The sequence below is a fragment of the Hippoglossus stenolepis genome, chromosome 7, assembly GCF_022539355.2.
Source record: "Hippoglossus stenolepis isolate QCI-W04-F060 chromosome 7, HSTE1.2, whole genome shotgun sequence".
In the NCBI taxonomy this organism is placed as follows: domain Eukaryota; kingdom Metazoa; phylum Chordata; class Actinopteri; order Pleuronectiformes; family Pleuronectidae; genus Hippoglossus; species Hippoglossus stenolepis.
This window is the reverse complement of record NC_061489.1, coordinates 24229685-24250580: the sequence shown is the minus strand read 5'-3', so window position 1 is coordinate 24250580 and position 20896 is coordinate 24229685. Positions and strand designations below refer to the sequence as shown.

The following is a 20896-nucleotide window of genomic DNA, read 5'->3' as shown; positions in this document are numbered from 1 at the left end:
TTTGGTGTTGGTTTCAAATTTTACATGCTGAGCTGCTCGTCTTGTTGTGGTGTGTCGAGATTATTTAGATTTAATAAATATCAGTCTTCTATTTTTTAGGATCTCTGAAATATTTTTTACGAAACGCCCGATCTCACAATCCTAAAGAAAGTGAAATATAAATCCTGCCCCCTTGATCGAATCCGCCCCAAAAAGGTAAAGTGTTGATCCTTGTTCCATAGACGACACTTACATCAAGTTTTAGTAATATTGCTTCAGTAGTTTTCGAGGGAAACAGCAATGACAACATTGCCTTATTCCTACAAAACAGTCTCCTAATGATTTTGCACTAAACTGGACACTCTCATATCATATCTTGCATCAAAATCAATGAATTGTTCTCTGAGAAACAAATTTCTTCCTCTCCGCCAAATTTTCAACGGAAACCTTTTGGGTAGTTTTGGCATAATCCTGCTATGTATCAAACAAACAAACAAACAAACAAACAAACAACAACGCAGATGAAAACCGAACCTCCATGGCGAGGGGTAACAAAAGCATTACCTGGTAATCCATAACCTTGGGGTGTTTACTAACCTTACAGTCCATAAAAGCTCCTTAAGCTTCATTACATTTCCTGGCACGGTTCAGCAGCAGCACTCGGCCACATGATGCCGAGCCGACCTCATACCCAGTTTCAGTTGTCGTTATGATATTTCACACACTCCTCCATGTCAGCAGGATCATCTTAATACCTCGAGCATGGACGGATTAAAACACATGACAAAGACCAACAGGTTCCTCAGAGGCTGAAATAACACGATCAACAGTTATTAGTGTTTTTTAAGTGAGTGGAGCAGGAGATCCACAGTTTCTGAGTTGGACTGAAGTTTGTGTGTTTATAACTAAACCAGATTATTAGATACACATGCACAAAGCAATTCTATACTATTGAAATTAAAGTATTTCCTCTGCTAAGGATAAGATGTGTTTTTGTTTGTGTTGTTTAGCAGGATTATGCAACTTTTTAGTTTTTGTTTATTTGTTAAATCTACATTTTCCTTGATTTCTCAGAGAATTCTTGGATTTTCAAGATAAAATGAATCAGACATGTTTCAGGGGCTGGTATTTAGGAGCATGTGCAGTTTGGTGCAGATCCCAATCTGAATGTAGGGATTTCAAATATGATTTCAAACAGGGGCTGTTGGGCCTTGGCAGAGGTTTGTGCTCCACTGACTGGTTCTAGGTCAGTTTTGGGGCAATGCATTGGAAAGTTCATCTATTGATTAAGACGAGTATATTCGGTCAAACATATTTAAGATCCATGAGAGGTATCCAAAAACTTAGAAACACCTTTTAATACACTAAACATTACATCATCATTAGCAGTGGCTATTTTTCTTAAATGCATAGTAGACGTTTTTCTAGACTCGAGAAAATGTAGATTTGAAAAACGAGGTTTATATATTTCATTCTATATTTTGCACAGAAAATCCAGACTGATGCAAACAGGCCGTGAAAAAAAAAGCCTCAAACAGTAAAAATGAGATCGTAAATAAGAGGCTGGTTAGTCTGTCGAACTCCCTCCCAGTTTGTTTGTCCACCTCTCAAGGTCAATGTCCCCGCTGGCCCATTAGCAGACCATAGCTGCCCTGTGTGCTATACATGGAAAAGGGGTTGATGGCGGTGTGCATGCATGGGAGGAGGGCGGGGGGGTTAAAGAGAGGTAGGGGAGGGGAGGGGGTCACAACTCAAGAGTTGATACGTCTGTCTCTCGGAGGCCAGCAGGAGATTGGCCTCTCCTGCCCAGACGGCCGCTGACCCCTGTGGAGACAGTCCCGCGTCAAGTTGCTGCCAGGTCCCTTTGAAAACACCTCGGCCTCGCTTGAGTGATTGGCCATATGGGCGACAGTGCCATCCAGGAACCCCCCGCTGTGCCAGGCATGGGGTGTGGGAGGCATGAGTGGGAAGCATGGCCGCCCACCCCCACCAACCCCCCTTCACCCCAAACCGCCATATTCCAGTAATCTTGTCTCTAGTATCTCCACAGTGTGTCCTAACACAACTACATGCTGTAATTTATAGGATACTAGGACGGGACATCTCGGCCCACGTTACACACACATGCAGACGCACGTCCAGCAGCCCGACACACATGAAACTTAACACATGCATGTCAGCATAGCTCCGTACACACACATCCTCTGCTCATTGGCTGGTTTCCTCATCGTGAGGTCTGCTCTGTGGTTTCTTGTCCTATAACTGTTATTCATAGCTTGTTATCAATTATATTGTTTTGAAATTGAGCTCCAGGAAAATGTCAGTGATCGTAATTTATTGTCTGTGCATATTTCTAACAACTCGACGATGGAGCTTTTTTAATTAATTAACAAGGGGAAATAAGACGAATCCTCTGTTTGGTTGTGTTTTTTTCCTCGGTGCTTGTAAAATGCCTCGGTGATTTACAGTAAACACATGAGCCGAACATCTCCTGCACGACTGGAGGCAGATGAAAGTGTTTTCAAACAGCGTGAATCCACATCAACAGACGCACGGTCGACACTGCGCACATTCAAATGTTTTTATTCTCTCACACAGATCAGAACAAACATTGCAATTCCATTGATTTTCATGTTTGTTCTTAAACCCACGTCCCTGATGCCGCTCGACACAACTTGGGCCAAAGGTTAACTTTTGTCTGCCTGTGTTTATTTTTAAAATCACTTTGATACAACAAACACTTCCTTCTTTCCTTTCGACTAAACGGATGAAAAATGTCCCATCCGTTCCAAAAACTTCAGCCAAACACGTCTGCTCATTAACAGCATCACACTTGTACAACACATCAGATCAGTGGATTCTTCACACAATGAAACACATGTGACAGCAGCAGAAATTCATCAGCGTCGAGATCTAAGATCTGTTCACTGGGAACTGGAGAATCTGCTATTGCAAAAATAAAGCACCTAATAAATTCATTTACTCAACTTTTTCCTAAACTTGGATCCATGTGTTCAGCGTCTCACGGATGCCCGACTGTGTATAAAGATGGACGACGTAAGAGCTCCCTAAAAGTGAGGCCAAATCCTCTCGTTTGCCCCCTGGTGGCCGACTGGAGTATAGGTCACAAATCTGGCCTCCTCCGTGTTAGTTGAGTGTGTTCAATTCATTGTTATGGTTATTCTTGGTGCTGTCTTTTCAATTTCGTGACAGATGTTTACTGATAGTGTGGCTAAGGCCCCATCCTGTCCTGTACCTGCCCAGATAAAGCCACAGACAGTTTGTTATTCTTAAAAGTATATTTCAGGTGGAGGAAAATCTTAGATATTTACTGAATTCAAAGGCCAACTGCTCTGTTTCTGTATCACCTAGAAGGTTTCTGACATTTTCACAATAAACCTTTGGGAGTTTTCTTTCTGGCAAGACCTCATTCATGTATGTGTCCCAAGTAGGGGGCCGGAGTAGAAGAGGTTAATTAGTTGACTGATGCTATAAAAATGAGGTGAAACATAATGATTGACAGCTCAGATTGACTCACGATTGGTCGAGCACTTGTTTCGTCTACTGCAAAGACTCTGGCTCAAAATGGCGTTGAAAGAGTAAGATGGCGGCACTGGTGTCCGAGATATTTTACCTTAATCTTTTCATCCCGGGCAGCAGCAGAGACACGTCGACCATCTTTACATACACCCCCATGCTCCTGCCTCGATGATGTCGTGACAAACCGGAAATACATTAAACGCTTACGACTAAATCTGATCAGCAGATGAAATGACTCCGTGCTCGCCTGGTTCCTGCAGCGGCCCGAGTTTTAAATCCATCCCGGTCCGGCTACACGTCGTCCTGCTCTCCCCCCGGTTCGTCCCGTGTGTCGGAGAAATACAAAAAAAACCATCTTAAAAACAGATCACGATAACGCTGCCAGAGGAATAACGGACACTACAAATAATGTGCCGGGGCCACAGGGGGCTGCGGAGTTTTCCACGCGGTTCACACCACAGGTTAATGCTCCTCCGACATCAAAACCCAACACCTGCAGCACATCAACCTGCATATCTACACAAATTGAAGCATCATGACTTTTGAGAATATAAAACTGCAGGCGGGCCATGTGGCCTGGAGTTATCAATAACAGCTGAAGAGGAGAAATGCACAGCCCGTCCCCCACACACCCCCACCCCTCTTTAAGTGGGATTTTTATTTATTTATTTAGACCTGATAACAAGGGTCGTAAAGCCATTTTTAAACTCACCCCCTCACCCCCTCACCCGCCTCACCCGCCTCGCCCTCCCCTGCCACCCTTCCTGCGCTGTCAGGCCTCAGGTTCAGAGCACTTACTGCTGCTGCTTCTGCTCGAGCAGCATTGGAAACATTTCGCCGGGGTTGTAAATCTCCCTGCCAGATATTTTCTTTTATTCTCCCCCTCGTCCACCTTCCCTCTCTTTATGCATCACTCTTGTTTCTTTCTCGACTGTGCAAAGCCTCACAGAATTATTTGGCAGCGGCGGAGGGACGGCGGGGGTTTGAAATGAGCAGCAGTAATTTCACGTTTACGGGTACAAATTTGCTCACATTTTGTTTGAGTTAGACGTCGCGGCTGCACACTTGTCTCGGTGAGAGGTGGAGAAATCCCCCATGGATTTTTTTTTGCCGTTTCCAGTCCATATGCTTTGTTTCACTTTTTTTCTTTTATTATTAATTTACCAGGCCATCTGGTCTCGGCCTCAGTCACTCCCGGGTCAAACAGTGCTTTCACTTAACGTTAACAGAAAGTTTTTTTTGTCTTTGCACATGAGCCGTGAAGTGCAGGGAACATTTCAAAAATATAAAACGATGTGATAACAGATATGTGTAAGCTAATAATCCCTTATGTTATCACGTCTGCGTCGGGGATAAGCCGCCTTTTCGGTCTTTTAAATGATACAGAAATACTTTTACTTACCATTTAAATAACAAGTGTCCAAGTGTTAACAAGTGAGCTGCACTTTTTAGCCATTAAAAGACTGAAATATTAGCTTGGTCTGCGAAATAAATTAAACTTCCAGTTACTTCACTGTTGTCGTTCTGGTTTTGCTCCATAAATCCCAATCTGTCCTGCACCACAGCTGTGTTCCCGCACTAACTACCATGTTATATTGTTGTTATCTGCTTTCAGGCATTGTTTGGCTCTCGCTCCCAACTATGAATGTCTGATTCTGACACTGTTTATCAAGTGTTCTGGGAGAGAGAAAAAAGTCCAGCGGGCCCCGAGATCACATGCAACACTTGTTTGCTCAGCCAGCTGTGCCGCTGCGAAGGCAACAGTAACATGAAACACTTAACAGCAGCTCGACAAAGGTCATAAATGAAGTCAAGGTGTTAAACAGGTGCAGGGAAAGACGAGAGAGGCAGAGTGGGAGGAATGAAGCCGAGCGAAGGGAGGCGCTGAGAAAAAGACGGGATGAAGAGACGTTTCACCGGACAAACGTCGACCTCTCACTCCCAGCGAGATGGTGCTGTAATAAATTTCGGGTCGTTAAGGGCCCGGACACCTCTTGGCACCGACTTCAAAGGGATCCTGAGGTTCTGCCTGTTAGCTTCAGATTTGGCACGGAGGACGGGCAGGTTGTGTTCCAGTTGCCGCGCCGTGCCTCCACATCTGGCTGGCAGCACCTTTGGCTGAAATTGAGACTTTGTGTCTCCACAAGTTTCCCTGTGACATCTTTATGAACACTCGCTGTTACCGATCACAACACCCGCTGACGCCCGGGGGCCGTATCTCTCGCAGTAAAAGACCCACAACTCACACCGCTGATCATTCCTCACCCGCCTCCTGGTTCCCAAACCTGAGAGCTGCAGCGATGGTGAAGCCTTAATGCGAAACATTTGGAGCGTCTTCCGATCCCGGGTCTCGGCGAAAGGCGCTGCTAAGTAGAACCTTGCAAACTGGAGCGGTATCCATCTTAGGAGGGTTGTGCGCAGTGGAGGAAGGAACCTGCACACCTTGTCCACATTACTACAATGGAGGCCTTTTATGTTGCTCTCCTATCAATGAATCTATCTCGCCTACACTGATTTACTAGTTGCCCTGGAAGTGCCCCCCGAAGCCTCCAACCCCCTGAAGTTCTCCCTTTCTTGTCCAAACGAGAATAAAACAAGAGAATGGTGAGCTGTTTTTTTTTTTTTCCTGCAGCCCCTGACCTGTGCACCCACGTCCACTGTCACCATCTCTGTGAAGCCGCCCTGGCAGGGAAACTGTGCTTATTGTGGCCTCTGAACAGGTGCAGAGTGGAGACCGAGCGCCAGGGAAGGTACATAAATTACAAGGCCGGCAAATCTCACAGCACTGTCCCCGTGTTAATCTGCCAAGAACGCTGAAGGCCGGGTCAAATGAATTCACCCCCGTGGAGAGAAGAAAGGTCCGGACTGCCACCATCAGAGATTATAACTGATGACAGGATCAGTGACTGGAAACCATCGGCTCTTCACGTACTAAAAATACAGTTTAAATATCATGAAAATGTATGTATTTCATAGAGAGATGTCATCATAAATGGACGTTAAATGTGCAAAAATGAACTGAGGCTCACCTTTAAATTGGGTCTGCAGCAAATTTAACACACTCTTAAATATCAGTCCACTCCATATTCCTGATTTCATCAAGATCGATGAATTATTCTCATAGAAATCAAGAGAAATGAGGAAAAATGTCCTATCTTACCCTAATCTGGATCTGCACCGAAATGTAATGGGTTCCTTCCTGACCGACACCACATCCTGCCACCAGGTTTCGTGGTAATCTGTCCGGTAGTTTTTACACAATCTTGCTCATAAACAAACGAAATCAACCTAAAACTCCATCATGCTGAAAATGCGACATTGTGTAAATGTAATTTCCCTTGAATCGTTTGTGTTGTTTTCTCTCATGTAGACATTGGATCTTTCACTCTTTTTGCGATGCGTATTTTATTGGTGTACCTGAAGGACTCAAACCTCAACCTTGATCTTATATCTGTAATCACTGATCAACAGCAGATTAATCAGTAAAGCTAAATGTTGCCCTTGAGCAAAGCACAAAAAAATCCATATTTTATTATTATTCACCATAGACTGGACGCATCTCCGTGTCCTCTCTTTATTTGTCCACTAACACGGAGAAGGTGGAGTTCATGACCTCTACTGCTTTCTGCCACCAGGGAGCGCTCAAGACACTTTGGCTCCACCTTTTGGATCCGTCATGTCCATCTTTATTTACGGGCTTTGGCTTCTACGTAAAACACTGAGCTAAATCATTTCCCAGTATGAAGTTAGCAAGAATCTTTTTTTTATTGTCTCTTAATGGAACAGATCCAACATGGCTCCTGGAAGGAACATGTGATGTCACTCGAAAAACCAGAACCTCCATCTTTTCCATGGGCCCAACAGCAGACAGGAAGTGTCAGTAACATAAGGGGTGGGTCGTTCTTGGCTGTGGTGTGGCAGCACCGCCGGGGGCCCACACTGTGTCTTGCCGGCCTCCCGGTGGCGTCCCTCCACGCCGCCTGTCACTGCAGGACAATGGACTCGGCCCCGGCACAAGACGGATCTTCTTCCAGCGGGCTGTGCAAGTCCTTGGGGCGCGGTGCCATCGCCGGGGGGGCACGGAGCATCTGATGGTCAAACACACAGACGTGTCCACTGGCTGGTGAGGCCAGGAAACACACAGACAGAAATGCACGTGTACGGCGAGCACAGTTTTATATCCGTCCAAGCAGAGAGACGCGACCGCAGCCAAGAGGCAGAAAGGCAGAGACGGTTTGTCAGGGAGAGGAAAAGGGGGGAAAAACGGGGAGAGACTAAATGCAGAGGGGCGGCCGGGGGCATTCCCTTTGGCTTTGACAGGAGAAATAAATCATCGCAATTATGGGTCGGCCCAAGTAAATGGGGACAGGTCACCCTTATCATTCCCAAGTTCAAGGTGTTTCCTTCTCCTCTGAGCCAGCCGGGCCTCGCTGCCAACACACCCACGGCCAGTGACAGAGATCTGAATGTGCTCTGGATGCTCGCGAAGCTCTTGGCAACGCCGCGGCTCGCCTGCCTGCTGCAGCCCAGCAGGCGTTTTGATGTTGACTAGATACTGATTTGGCAGCAGAGTGGAAGTGCAGCAGTGACATGAGCATTGAGATGATGTTTGTGGTGGTTTGTAGCAGCTTTCAGAGCCGGTTGATACAAGTAGGGACTAAATATTCTAGTCGTAGAAGCTGTTTTTGTGAATTTTCCTTCGAAGCTTGCAGGGATGCTCTAGAAAAATAGGATTCAGTTAAATTCTGTGACCTTCTGAAAATGTTAGTTCTCTTTCGGATGTGTATATGGTATCAGTGTGTGTGTGTGTGTGTGTGTGTGTGTGTGTGTGTGTGTGTGTGTGTGTGTGTGTGTGTGTGTGTACGAGTTGGGCTGGTGCCGTTCCCGACTCTCTAACTACTTCAGCGGTCAAAACAAACTGATATTTACGACGAAAAAAAGAGAAAAATCTGCTCTTTCTTTCGTCTCCTCAGTTCCAGACCGTGTGTGCAACCACTAATGTGCAGCCACCTCTTTAATCCTTTGTTTCTTCACCTCCTCCTGTCGTTCTTTCATCGGCACCATTTTTTCGCTTTTATCCCTTTTCAGTCCTGTTTCTCCCCCTTTTCTTCCTCTCTTGTGGGTGCGAGTCGGGGAGCGCAGGACAGGGGGAAATTGGTGTAATGAATTTAGGGCGCTCATGCTTGCTGAGGCGAGCCTCCCTCGGCTGCTCGTAGCCATTAATCTTCCGCACTCTGTCAGAGCAAAATGTGCCCACAATAGGCAAAGGGGGAGCTCAAATTGACTACCAATTACGCGCCTGTGAATAAAGGATATGGAGAGAGGAGGGAGGGCACAATATGGTTCAGCAGTAACGTTTATTTTAACCCTGCGAGCGTCGCAGGAGCGTTAAGGCCTGGAGATAGAGTGTCTGCATGTGGAGGCGTGTGTGTGTGTGTGTGTGTGTGTGTGTGTGTGTGTGTGTGTGTGTGTGTGTGTGTGTGTGTGTGTGTGTGTCCGCTGGAGGGTGAAGAGGCTTTTTGAGGCCCAGGCTCGTTTGTCTCAGGCGAAGTGGTTCACGCCACCATGGGGTGTAATAGGTGGCAAAGGCATTTTGTGATAAGATTCCTGGTGATTATGTCACAGATACCAGGTTCTGTTTGGTCCAATGCGTCTCGGGTGTGTTTATGGTTGTAGGTCTTTTATTGCACTTTAGTGTGTTACAGCCTACGTGTGTGTGTCACTCAGAAGAAAAACATTGTTTGCAGACAATTTGCCAGAAAACCTAAATCTGAGCTGCAGAGTTTTGAATGAACGAGCATTTTAACATCCATGTTTCTTAGGCTTAACATGCAAACTACTATGTTAAATGGGAAATAAATCAAAGTATTTATACTTTTAACCTAAGTATGCATACATTTAATGCATTGAGAGTATTTATACTTCTACAATGAAAAGGACGAACTACACTGCAAGATTTTAGAGGGAAATGTAATTTATTTTACTTTTTCCCCTTAAAAGCATTGACTTGACAACGACTAGTTACTTTGCAGATTAGGATCATTTACAAAATAATTTACACTTGTTATGAGTAAACCTACTTGTATTTAAAATACTTCAAACAATTAGTCCACGACATGATTATTAAATCAACAGAAATCAACAATTTTAATGATCACTTTAGTTTGTTTATCAATCAAAAATTCTTAACACTTTCTGGCTGTAATTAATATGATCATCTTCTGCGTGATCGTAAAATTTATATTTATTTACTTAATTAAAATTCAGTCTTTCAAGTTTTGGACTTTGGGTCAAATAAAATTGAGTATTTTAACTTTTGATGTGTATTTTCCACAATGAGGAGCCTGATTGTTTCTCGTAGATTATTTGACAATTGACGATGAAATGAATCATCAGTTGTGCTAAAATCTGTAAATATTCAAATAAAATATGAAAGACATTTATAAGAACTCGATACCTCCGCCAAGGCCCAACAGTCACACGCTCTTAGATTTCACTCGTGTTTTTTTTTTTTATCAAGATCCCATTTCATCATAAATTATTCGCTGGGAAGACGGTGAGAAACTTGAAAAATCTGTTACGGCTTCGTCCCTGACGGATCCAGCATCTTCCTCCAATTTTCATAAAAGTCTGTTGAGTTGTTTGTGAGTAATCTCGCTCACAAACAAACAAAACCAAGGTAAATAACATACACTGCATCTGATTCCCGTTCAGTATCACTTCCTTTTTTGTAAAGGACCCAAAACCTGGATTTAAAAACTCATTTCCATTTTGTTAAAGAGCTTGTTCAACACGGTCGACTTTTATAACTTATCTTCTTGTTCACCGGTGACATGATGTTTATCTACAGAAAAGTCATTTGCACGGGGGCTATGAAAATGTTTTCCCTGCACAGCCTGGTTTAACACCTCTGGAACAATGAGAGTGGACTGTAACGACACCTAAAACAACACCGCACCAAAGTGCTGTAATGAGGGGGGATACTCGTTCAAGGGAATCCAGTTGTTCTTATGATTGCAGCCCTTCTGGTTGTGATTATTCCAGCACCATGTTTATTGTATTACCCACAAGAACATGACAAGAACTAATAAGTTCCTTAATCGTATCTGATTTCATTCAAGCCTAATTTTTGCTGCGAGAGACACGGGCCAGTTTGCTTGGAAACCAACTCCCTCTTAATAAGACCATTACACGAAGGGTGTGCTCAACATGTGGCCCCGGAATAAAAAAAGAATAAGAGGAAAAAAAAAGAGACTCGACTGAACGTTGGAAGATAAATCGAACGCTCTAATGAAGTTTGACTTTCAGGATTAGGGAATTTAGGCCCAAGTTGCTCTGAAGTTATGCACAGTTTGCAATTCCAAGAAAAACTTCCACAGCTAAAATAATACATTTCAAAGCCGGATCGCCGGTGGAGATCCAATCCGCTGTGCTCTGTGAATTTCAACAGGACGCAGAAAAAAGAAATCTGGACCGGACTCAGGGGTCGACAAGGTATGAATGGAATGTGGTGTTCTCCACACACACACACACAGATTATTAACATTGTGCAAGAAGCTGTTATACAAACCAATGGGGAGTCGTGAGTGTTCTTAGGTAATTCTGCTTGTGTTGCTGGTGTCGATGCAGAAAGTAGCTTGTTTTAACTTCTACATATGCTTTGATATTGCAGTTTTTAAAATTCTCTTTTCTGTCATACTGTTGATAAAACACTGAAACAGCAGACGGCAAGCTGAAGCCGACTTTCACAAATGAAAACAGCAGAAACAGATCAATCTGGCTTTGGTTGAAAACACTGATGTATTCCTACAAAGCCTTTATATCCTCGTCTTTTATCATAATATCAGTAACATGTGTAATCCTCAAAATCCTCTTTCTCTGCTGAATTTCTCTTTCCCATTTTCCACTTGTCGGGGTGAGCAGCAGTGACCTGTGCTCCCCCCCAGACTGCAGTGTCATTCTGGTCTCTAAAGGTGGCGCTGTTTCTTTCAAATCTGCCTGAAACATAGAACGGATTAGGATTTGTCCGTAAAGTTGGTAAGTTAGTAGTAGTAATGGTAGTAGTAGTAGTGGTAGTAGTAGTAGTAGTAGTAGTAGTAGTAGTAGTAGTAGTAGTAGTTGGCTGTAGGTGATATCAAAATATCCTTTCACCACTTTTGTCAGAAGTCACATCGTCGCAACCGTCCCCGAAAGTTTTCACCTCTAAACTTTGTCTCCTCGGGCACATGGCGGCGGCGGCCCTGTGTCCCGGTCCCGGCCTGTCATTGCGGGAGGGGGGGCAGATGGACGATGTTGTTCTGGGTGGGATGAAAGAGGCGTGAAGGAGGCGCAGTCAGCCAACTGCTCAGGGTCATGTAAGGGTTGTGCTCCCCGCTTGACAGAGAGAGAGGGAGAGAGAGAGAGAGAGGCAGGGTGACACCAACAACAGAACAACACACACCCCCATCACACTCACACATAACAGCCACAAACACACTTGCACAGTCCCGAACACAAACATTATTAACAAAACAAACACGCTGATTGACAGGACAAGTCGGGTGTCACGGAGAGAAAACTGTGTCAGTGTTTCTTCTCTCTCTGTCTGTTTAGCAGCGCAGAGCCGACGTCAGTCAGACTGTCGCTGGTTCTGTGTCCGAGTTGCTCTTACATGGATTTAATGAAGGATCATTTCAGGCCATCGCATAAAGCCAAAGCAAATGATGATGAAGGAGGAGATAGAAGATGCTTTTCACTTTCCAGACACTTCCACGTTTACCAACTAGAAGGTCATCCAGAGCGCGTTTCCTCCGCCAAAGCCCAACCGTCGCATTAGATTCAATCAAGTTGCACCAAATTGTTCCACAGATAAGACAGATCAAGATTTCTCCGTTCTTTATATACGACCTTGCAGTGTTAAAGGAAAAGGAAATAAAAATATCCTGGATCCGTCTCCTTCATGGAATCTGCTCCAGATGTTAAGATGAAGTCATCCACCCATGTCCACTAGGGTACGCACGGCACGGACCCCGATGCAGATATCGACTGCGCATGCTCCAGGTGCAATATATCCACCTACTGGAAAGGGATGGAGCAGAATATGGGATCAGGTTTGCATGCGTGCAACAGCAGATCGATGCCGACCTTCATTTAGGGGCGAGCGAGGAGGCAAATAAAGACATTCACTTCAAAGTTCATCTGTGGTGAACTTTGACCTGCGATATTTGCTTCACATTCGCACCCATGTGACCGTGTCCTGAGCGTAAATGGAACCACGGACATGTACGTAGGACGTTGGACCATTACACTGCGTTACCTCAGATGAAGAACTAACCAGTCTCCTGCTCAAACTGCAGCAGAGACTCGCTTATACGTTACCGATCTTTCTGAGGAAATCCAATTCTCCGCATTGTTCGACCCAAACCTGCACATTTTCATCTGCGGTTCAATAAAACTCCCACTCAATCAATCCACTTGACATTTTCAACGCCACCTGCAACACATCGGCTCTCTCACACACCTGGCACAGGCCCAGTGTGACTGCAGCTTTCTTCTACCGGATTTTTACAACCAACGCTCGATTGTGCGAGTCGTAACCTCTCAGACTGATATTTTATCTGCCTGCTGAAACCTGCACTCCAGCACTCTGCAGGGGGTGGGAAGGCACGGCTGCACGGGAAAGTCTCACCGCAGTGGCATCCACCCTCTCGCACTGACAGAGGCAGAGGGAGACATCAATCTTTCACTAATTCCTTCAAGTGTGAAAGGGTCCTTGTGGTGTCAGCCAAAGGGGGAAGATGGTCCAGGCCAGAGGTATTGAATGAGGGGAGGACAGGGAGGAGGAGGATGATGGGAGGAGAAGGGCCTCTCCACCACAGAGACATTTCCTTCTGGGTTCCCCCACCTCAACCCTGGGGCTGACACCCGCGGACGACCGACCAGATGGCAGCAGCATTAACCCAACAAAGGCCATCTAATTAGGGGTACAATAGAGAGAAAGGGAGGGGGGGTATCCTCAAGACGGAGAACAGCCAGGCAGGCCGCCTGAGACCAAAGCAAGTCAATACCTACAGCTCCCATCCCTACACACACACACACACACACACACACACACACACACACACACACACACACACACACACACACACACACACACACACACACACTTAACACACACTCGCTTACACCCCCCTGGCAGTAATATAGGGGGCTATGACTTTATTACCCCTCATTAACACAAATTAGACCACTTGAGCCTCCCTGAATGGCGATGACAAATTGAATTAAGTGTTTGGAAACAAGTCAATCCCCACCCCTGGCCAGGCTGCGACCATATTGCATTAACATGCATTGAAAGGTGTGTGTGTGTGTGTGTGTGTGTGTGTGTGTGTGTGTGTGTGTGTGTGTGTGTGTGTGTGTGTGTGTGTGTGTGTGTGACTGAGTGCGGCTATAAAAACTGCTTTTATTTAGAGGTAGGTGGAGTTTTTTCGAGGCTGTTAATACTTGAATTCCTTTAGAAAATGATGTGGATCCTCTCGGCTGTGGTGAGTTAACTCAAGCCAGTTAAGGGTGAATAAAGCAGAAGGCACCAGATGGTGTGGTGCTCGGACTCAGCCGGTAAAGACCAGACACATTTTAATTTGACGTTACTCCACATTTATTTATATAAATACACAGAACGTATCGGCTTTAGGGAGAAATACCTTTTTTCACTTGTGTGGATTATGGCATGGAAATATTTGATACAGTTTTATTGCATGGGGGGGGTAATTCCTTGTACACTGTTATATTTTAGTTTTTATATATTTTTTATTTTAATTTCACATACATGTGTCTGCGTCTAAAGAAAATCTGTCAAATATTTCTTCCTGGTAGAATCAGGTTTACCATTAACATTCAAGTTTTATTTAAAAACATAGATAGGAACAAAATCCTGATAAGAGATAAAAATGTTTAATTTCCAGAGCGATAAATCAAGCAATAAACATAAAATAAATGTATAATAAATTATGTGATGTGTGTAAACCACACTATGTGGGAAGGTGTGTAAATAGTGAATGATAAATGATATAACGTTTGAGATAATCATCTATAAAACATCCAAAAACACACAGAGGAAGAGTGGGGGGGTTAAAGTTGAAGCTTATTATGTAAAAAAAAACATGTTGTTTTTGATTCTGTAAAACAAACACTTTGAATTATTTGAGAGTATAAAGTTCAGTAAAGTTTAATGTAAAAAAAATGTGTGCATTATTTTGTCTTGAAAATAAATTTTCATCTCTGTGCAAATGAAATCCAATCAAGTATGTTAGAGGGAGTGATGATATAGATTACGTGGCATTATTCATTATTATTATTCATAATGAGTGTTTATCTGTATTTGTCGTTGTTTGATTATATGTTTTTATTTTTGTCGTCATTTATGTGAGCAAATTTCAAAAGAGCATTCAGGTAATAAAGTGTCATCTGATCTTATTTTATAACATCTTATCTCATCTGATCTTATCTCCTCTTATCTTATCTTATCTGATCTTATGAAATTTGGCAAAGGAAACATTTAGATTCAGTGAAAACATCGACCTGCCACCGTCTGAACTCGGATGATCTTACTCCCAAGATAATAATAAATATCAGGCTAATATCAAGGTGTAAATATGTGACGAGCAGAATAATTCATTTCTATGTCAGCTTCTGTCTGTGATGCTGCTCTTCTTCTTCCACCTTCGTCTCGTCTTTAACACGTTTGGCTTCCACCTTGACGGTTGTGTCAGACTGACACCTGGTGGCAGCTCGTGAGAATACAGTTTACAACAGAAATCAGAGACTTGGAAACAAACTGAGTCCACTCAGGTTATTTTATTAAAAACAAACAAACGTATTAAAAACTGATTTCTGATGGAAAGTGCAACATTTTCTTTTATTCCTCACCATGATGAATGTGTGTGATGTTGCAGCTGTGTTCAGACAAACAGACAGAAGCAATCAACTTGAAAGACATGTTGTTTGTAGATATTTTATATTTTATTGCAGAGAAACCTAATAACTGTCATAACATGATTTGCTTTTATTACTTATTAATCAATCAATGGTCTCAGGGGCTGTGTACAATGTCTCCAGTGTCATTGTTCACTCTGATCAAAGATGTCTCACACATGTCACGGAGAAGTTTCTGTTAAATATGAAGCTGATTATAAACCATTAATATCTGGTTAATTGGGCTGTTCTTTTTTTTTATATAAAGAATTGTCATAAATATAGTAGAGAGACAAAGATCGTATGACCCCAGACTTACTGTACGAATAGGTCAGCAGTGTTTCTTTCAAGGAAAGTACATAAACACACATTCTCACATACATCCCCCTCTCTCTCACACACACACACACACACACACACACACACACACACACACACACACACACACACACACACACACACACACACACACACACACACTCGGAGCTATGTGAAGTGATTCGCCTGCTGCGTTCAGATGTCAGACTTTGGCAGAGAAACAGAAGAAAAGACAGATTTCCTTCCTCATGTGTATTTTTCTCGCAGCTGCTACATTTCAAACAACCACTGGACGTGGTTTTAATTCAGAGCTCAACTCCAACATGTTTTTGACTTTACTCAACGACTCTTTCCACCTTAATATATTCACATCGTGTGCAGTTGGAGGTTCAGCAGCTTGTTGTGGAGGAAGGTGGAACATGTCCCTGGTTTCCTTTCGTGGATCCTTCAAAGTGATCTGAAAAATCCATAGAAACAAACTCTTCTCTCTCTAATAACAACAGGTGGGAGGTTTTTCATTTCATCTCACTAATAATGAATAATAAATCAAATCAGGTTGATTTTCCATGATTCACACTTTCATGTTACAGCTGAAGAACCAGTTTTAGACACTGGAAAAACAGAGAACCTCCTAATATACCAGATGTAGCCTCTCTCCTTACATGGCTGCTGCAGAATCAAGTTAAACATTGAGTATGAATCAAATCGTATTATATTATTAAAACAAATCCAATAAAAATGTATTAAATATTCGCAATATTCTGAAGTTCAAAGATATGTTAATTAGTCGATTATTTATGGACCCAGAGCTGTTAATACTGCAGTGAAGTCAAACCCACAGGACACATATATAAATATCCTTCTTAATTTTAATAATCAATCAAATGCTAATTTATTAAATCTCTCTCATATATTGTTTAACATACAAGTTCCTCTAATGAAAGAAATACTATTTTATCTTTCAAAAATTAAACACCAGGTGGTGCTAGAGTTTAAAATAATATAAGTGAAGTGATGGTACTAATAAATGGTTTTATACCATGATTTACGATACCTCACACTTTCTTACTAATACATTCATAGGACTATTAAAAACTTTATTATTTATGGGTTGATTGAATATTTGAATAGATACATCAAACAATACGTTTCCTATTAGAAGAAAGGTTTTTCACAGCCAAGGTTTTCCACCAAATCATGTTACAAATCATAGTCAGTCACAGTTTAAATTTGTATCATTACATCAAATTTCTTTATTTGAAAAGCTCATATTCACAAACTACAATTTGCCTCATGGAGCTCAACACTCTGTACAAGGTGCGACTTCCTCTGTTCACGACCCTCGACAAGTAAAAAACCTCCCAAAATAACTTTTAACAGGGGAAACAAACAGAGAAACTTCAGGGAGAGTCACAGCTGAGGGATCCCACTCCATGATGTTTGTTCTAATGGTATTATCTGAGAAAATATACAACTATCTAATATCTTGACATTGGAAATTAGGCAGTAAGGTCTAAAGTAAGTGATACAGAATGAAACTATCCTGCAGCAGATGGTACATGTTACCCACACTGAGTCAGATGGTGGAAGATCTGTGGTAATTATGAAGAAAAAGTACAATTCAGACTAAAATGTATGACGATGGGTGGAGGATTGTGAACAGCTTTGTTTTGGACATGCAACATATTAAAAATCTTGGCACCTGCATGATAAACCTAAAGCATTTCACAGTAACTCACAGATATCAGATGCAGCTCCACAGCACAAAATCAGAAGAGTCTGTTGCATCACATTAGCTGTTTGGAAAGCTGAAAGTTGAATTCCCAGAGGCAGTACCTCTCCCTGCCTCCAGGCTGCACTGTTGCACCTCGGTCTGGGCTGCACGGCCCTGGTTTTGCCTGCAGACTGGACTGGTCTCCACCTGGAAGTGGTACAAAAGCACAGTTGTGCAGGAAGCTTCTGCAATTTCCTCCCTCTTGCGTCACAAACGCATTACTGTGCCTTTCCCCCCCCAAACCACAACCACATGGGAGCCGGTACAGTGCTGGAATTTTCCCACTGACAAAAACACATTAACTGTGCAGAGCCGCTCACACACTGAGGGGATCACAGGGCCGAGCTGCTGCTGCTGCTGCTGAGGGCCATGAATGAGCCTCTTCTTAGCAGCACCTGTCGTGTGTTTACACGAGCAAACGAAGAGCCGTGTCCGTCAGAGTCTGTTCTTCTACTTTATTACTGACATTAAAGTTGAATGTCAATCGAGTGTTTTATATTCTACAAATGTTCCTGTTATTTGAGTTGTAAAACTTTTTTTTATGTCTCAGTCTGAGTCTGTGATGCTTCACCAACAATCCCAAACTTCTCCTTCTTTAAAATCACTTGTTAAAATGTTCATATTACAGATTATAAAGACTTGTAAGATGCAGCAGCTGTTTCTCTTTATCCCGAAAAAGTCACACTCACTTGTGAAAGTTTTCATGATTCACAATCGTATCATCTGTGGTTTCATGTGTCAGAATACTTTGTTGGTGCTGAGTCTACGGCTCAGTTTGAAAGTATCAGGGATCAGCAGTTTACACAGAGAAACTAAAGAGCTGCAGGACAGTTTACACGTTGGTCAAACTGCTGCTGCTGCTCCCACCTGCAGAGGAATAAATCTTTTAAGTTTCCCCAGAAAAACCTAGAGTTGTGTGTTCATTTGTTCTGGAGCGAGTGGAGGAGACGACCCTCTGGCACGTTTAATCCACTGAATTATTTAATAACGGGAGAAGATAGAAAAACAGATCAATTTACTACTTGGATGCTGAGCAACATGATCACAAAGGAAAAGAAGAAAAAACAACCGCAGGCCATTTTTAATGAGCAATTCGGTCGACTGGAATCAAGACGATATGAATGGAGACGGATTGTGGTGCATGAAATAGTTTGTGTTACAGAAAGTGTTTACAAATGCAGTGTCTGGGTATTTTGATATGAATATATACAGAAATACACCTCAAATCATTCTGACGTGTATTCCTTCACACTGTTGAGTGTGTTTTTTGTTTTTACAACCATCTGAAACTGTCCAGAGTTTCCCTCTGTGTGATCAGGTCTCAGGTTGAAGCTCTGGAGCTTCCTCACAACACAAGACTTTTCTGGCCCGAGCGAATGACAACGTGAACAACGAGCCGCATTCCATTTAGATGAGCTACTTCCAGGGTCCTTCTATGACACATGTGGACTCACCGGCTTAAAACGGACACCTGAGCCATTATTATTGAAATGTGTTGAAAGAATATACTCTGCATGTCTCCAGATTTAGTTTACATCACATAGACTTCCTTTATTGTCATTGCAAATTCTTATAAAAAGACAAACATGTAAATATTGCAGTGTAAAAACTATTAAAATTGCAAATACAAAGTATAGAAGTTGCAGCGTCGTGTCAGTGGAAGAAGCCAAGTGGGCCGAGGTCAGTGTTCGTACTTGGCAGTTGCAGTCGACTTGTGGCACAGCTGTTTATTTGTGTGTGATGTGATGGATGTGAAGCGTCTGCCAGGAGATCAGCCGCTCAAACAATCACGCTTAATCCAATTGATTCTGCATATATGTGCTGTAATTACATCCTTACTGGATCCTAATGTGTGTATGTTTCTTTGCTAACCTTTTCCAGACGGCACACAAATGATCCGCATGTAAGATAAGACAGTGTTTGTAAGGAAAGTGACTGGCCTGTCAAACTAAATCTGACTGTACACGTATGTAAACTGACATATTTTACTTTACTCATGCAGATTAGCTTCCTGTATCCATTACACTGTAAAACAACACAACTATTATCAACAGCTGATGACAACAGCACACTCAGATATCAGGCAATCTGTAGCATGTGTACTAATGCAGTGTAGAATGTAGTGTTTGAAGTTGGGATACAAGAAAACACAAGGTACTTGTACTTGGTTGAAATTTATCTAACTTGTAATTTGCCTTTAGTTTGGTCTATGTCCTGTCCACTAACATGGAGGAGATGGGGTTAATGAGCTATTCTGCAGCGAGCCACCAGGGGGCGGTCTGGAGGATTTGGCTTCACTATCATGCCTCACAGGTGCAGAGGTCTAAACAGCCGGGGCTTTAATGTCCTAACCTCACTCATGTGATTGATCAATGAGATTATTAGCAGCGTAACTTTATTTACACTCACTTTTTCTTTTTCCGTGTAGTTTTAAAAGCTTTGCAGTCAATTGGACGAACATCAGGCTGCACAGTTAAACAATGAGCTTCTGGGTAAACACACATTCATAAGTAATGAACATCTCCGGCGCTGATGTTGCCTTTATTCACACTCTGTGATGAAATGTTTACGGCTCGGTGCAGAAAAGCTTTGAACTCCGGCTGAACTCACCTTGCTCTCGGTTCGGTCGGTTCAGATAACAGCAGCAACTCGTCTCTTACACTCGGACGCTCTTTTCCAACACTGAGACAAACTGTCCCCGGATCAGTCACATCTTTATCACCAGTCTCTGAATAATATTAACTTTTTTCTCCTGACAGCTTTGTGCAGATAAGCGTCGCCAAATCACCAATAGGCCATAAAGTGAGGGCTGAAGATGACGTCCTCTTTACTTCACTCTCAGGAATGACTTTCATGCTTGGCTGCCTTCCGATTTTTATCCCCAGGAGTTGCTCGGCGACGGGACCGTCCTCGTTTCGAGTGCATTCTGGGAAATGATGGGAGCAATAAACAAATTCTCCAGATCTGTAATGAATTCCCTCCTTTCAACATTGTTATCAAAAGGATAAAGACGAGGATGCTGCGTAAATGGGTTGTTTTAGTTTAACGACACACGGCAGGACAACAGTGCAGAGGGTTGATAGTTTGAGGGAAGAGAAGTTTTATCCTTTTTTCATTTTTAAAGTTGATACCTGATGTCACTGGAAAGTCAAGCAAATAAAACCAAGGCTGAAAAGTTAATTTTGCACCGCAGCACATTAACCAGAGGATATTTCATGTAGCGTCCCCAATGAGCTGCTGCGCAAATTAATGAATCATCCAAGTCACATTGGCTGCAGAGATTAACAGTTGCTGCTGCAGAGCGTTAGCCGGGTCTTTATCGCCTGTCAGACG

At 42.9% G+C, this 20896-nt stretch overlaps 1 long non-coding RNA gene across 1 annotated transcript; it reads right to left on the bottom strand.

The window, feature by feature from the left end:
* Positions 1-17012: 17012 nt before the first annotated feature.
* On the bottom strand, positions 17013-20457 carry LOC118112489. Its single transcript, XR_004697231.2, has 2 exons — positions 20174-20457; positions 17013-17710 (listed from the first exon to the last, which is right to left on the bottom strand). It is a non-coding gene; the product is annotated as an uncharacterized LOC118112489 (long non-coding RNA).
* Between the last annotated feature and the right edge of the window lie 439 nt (positions 20458-20896).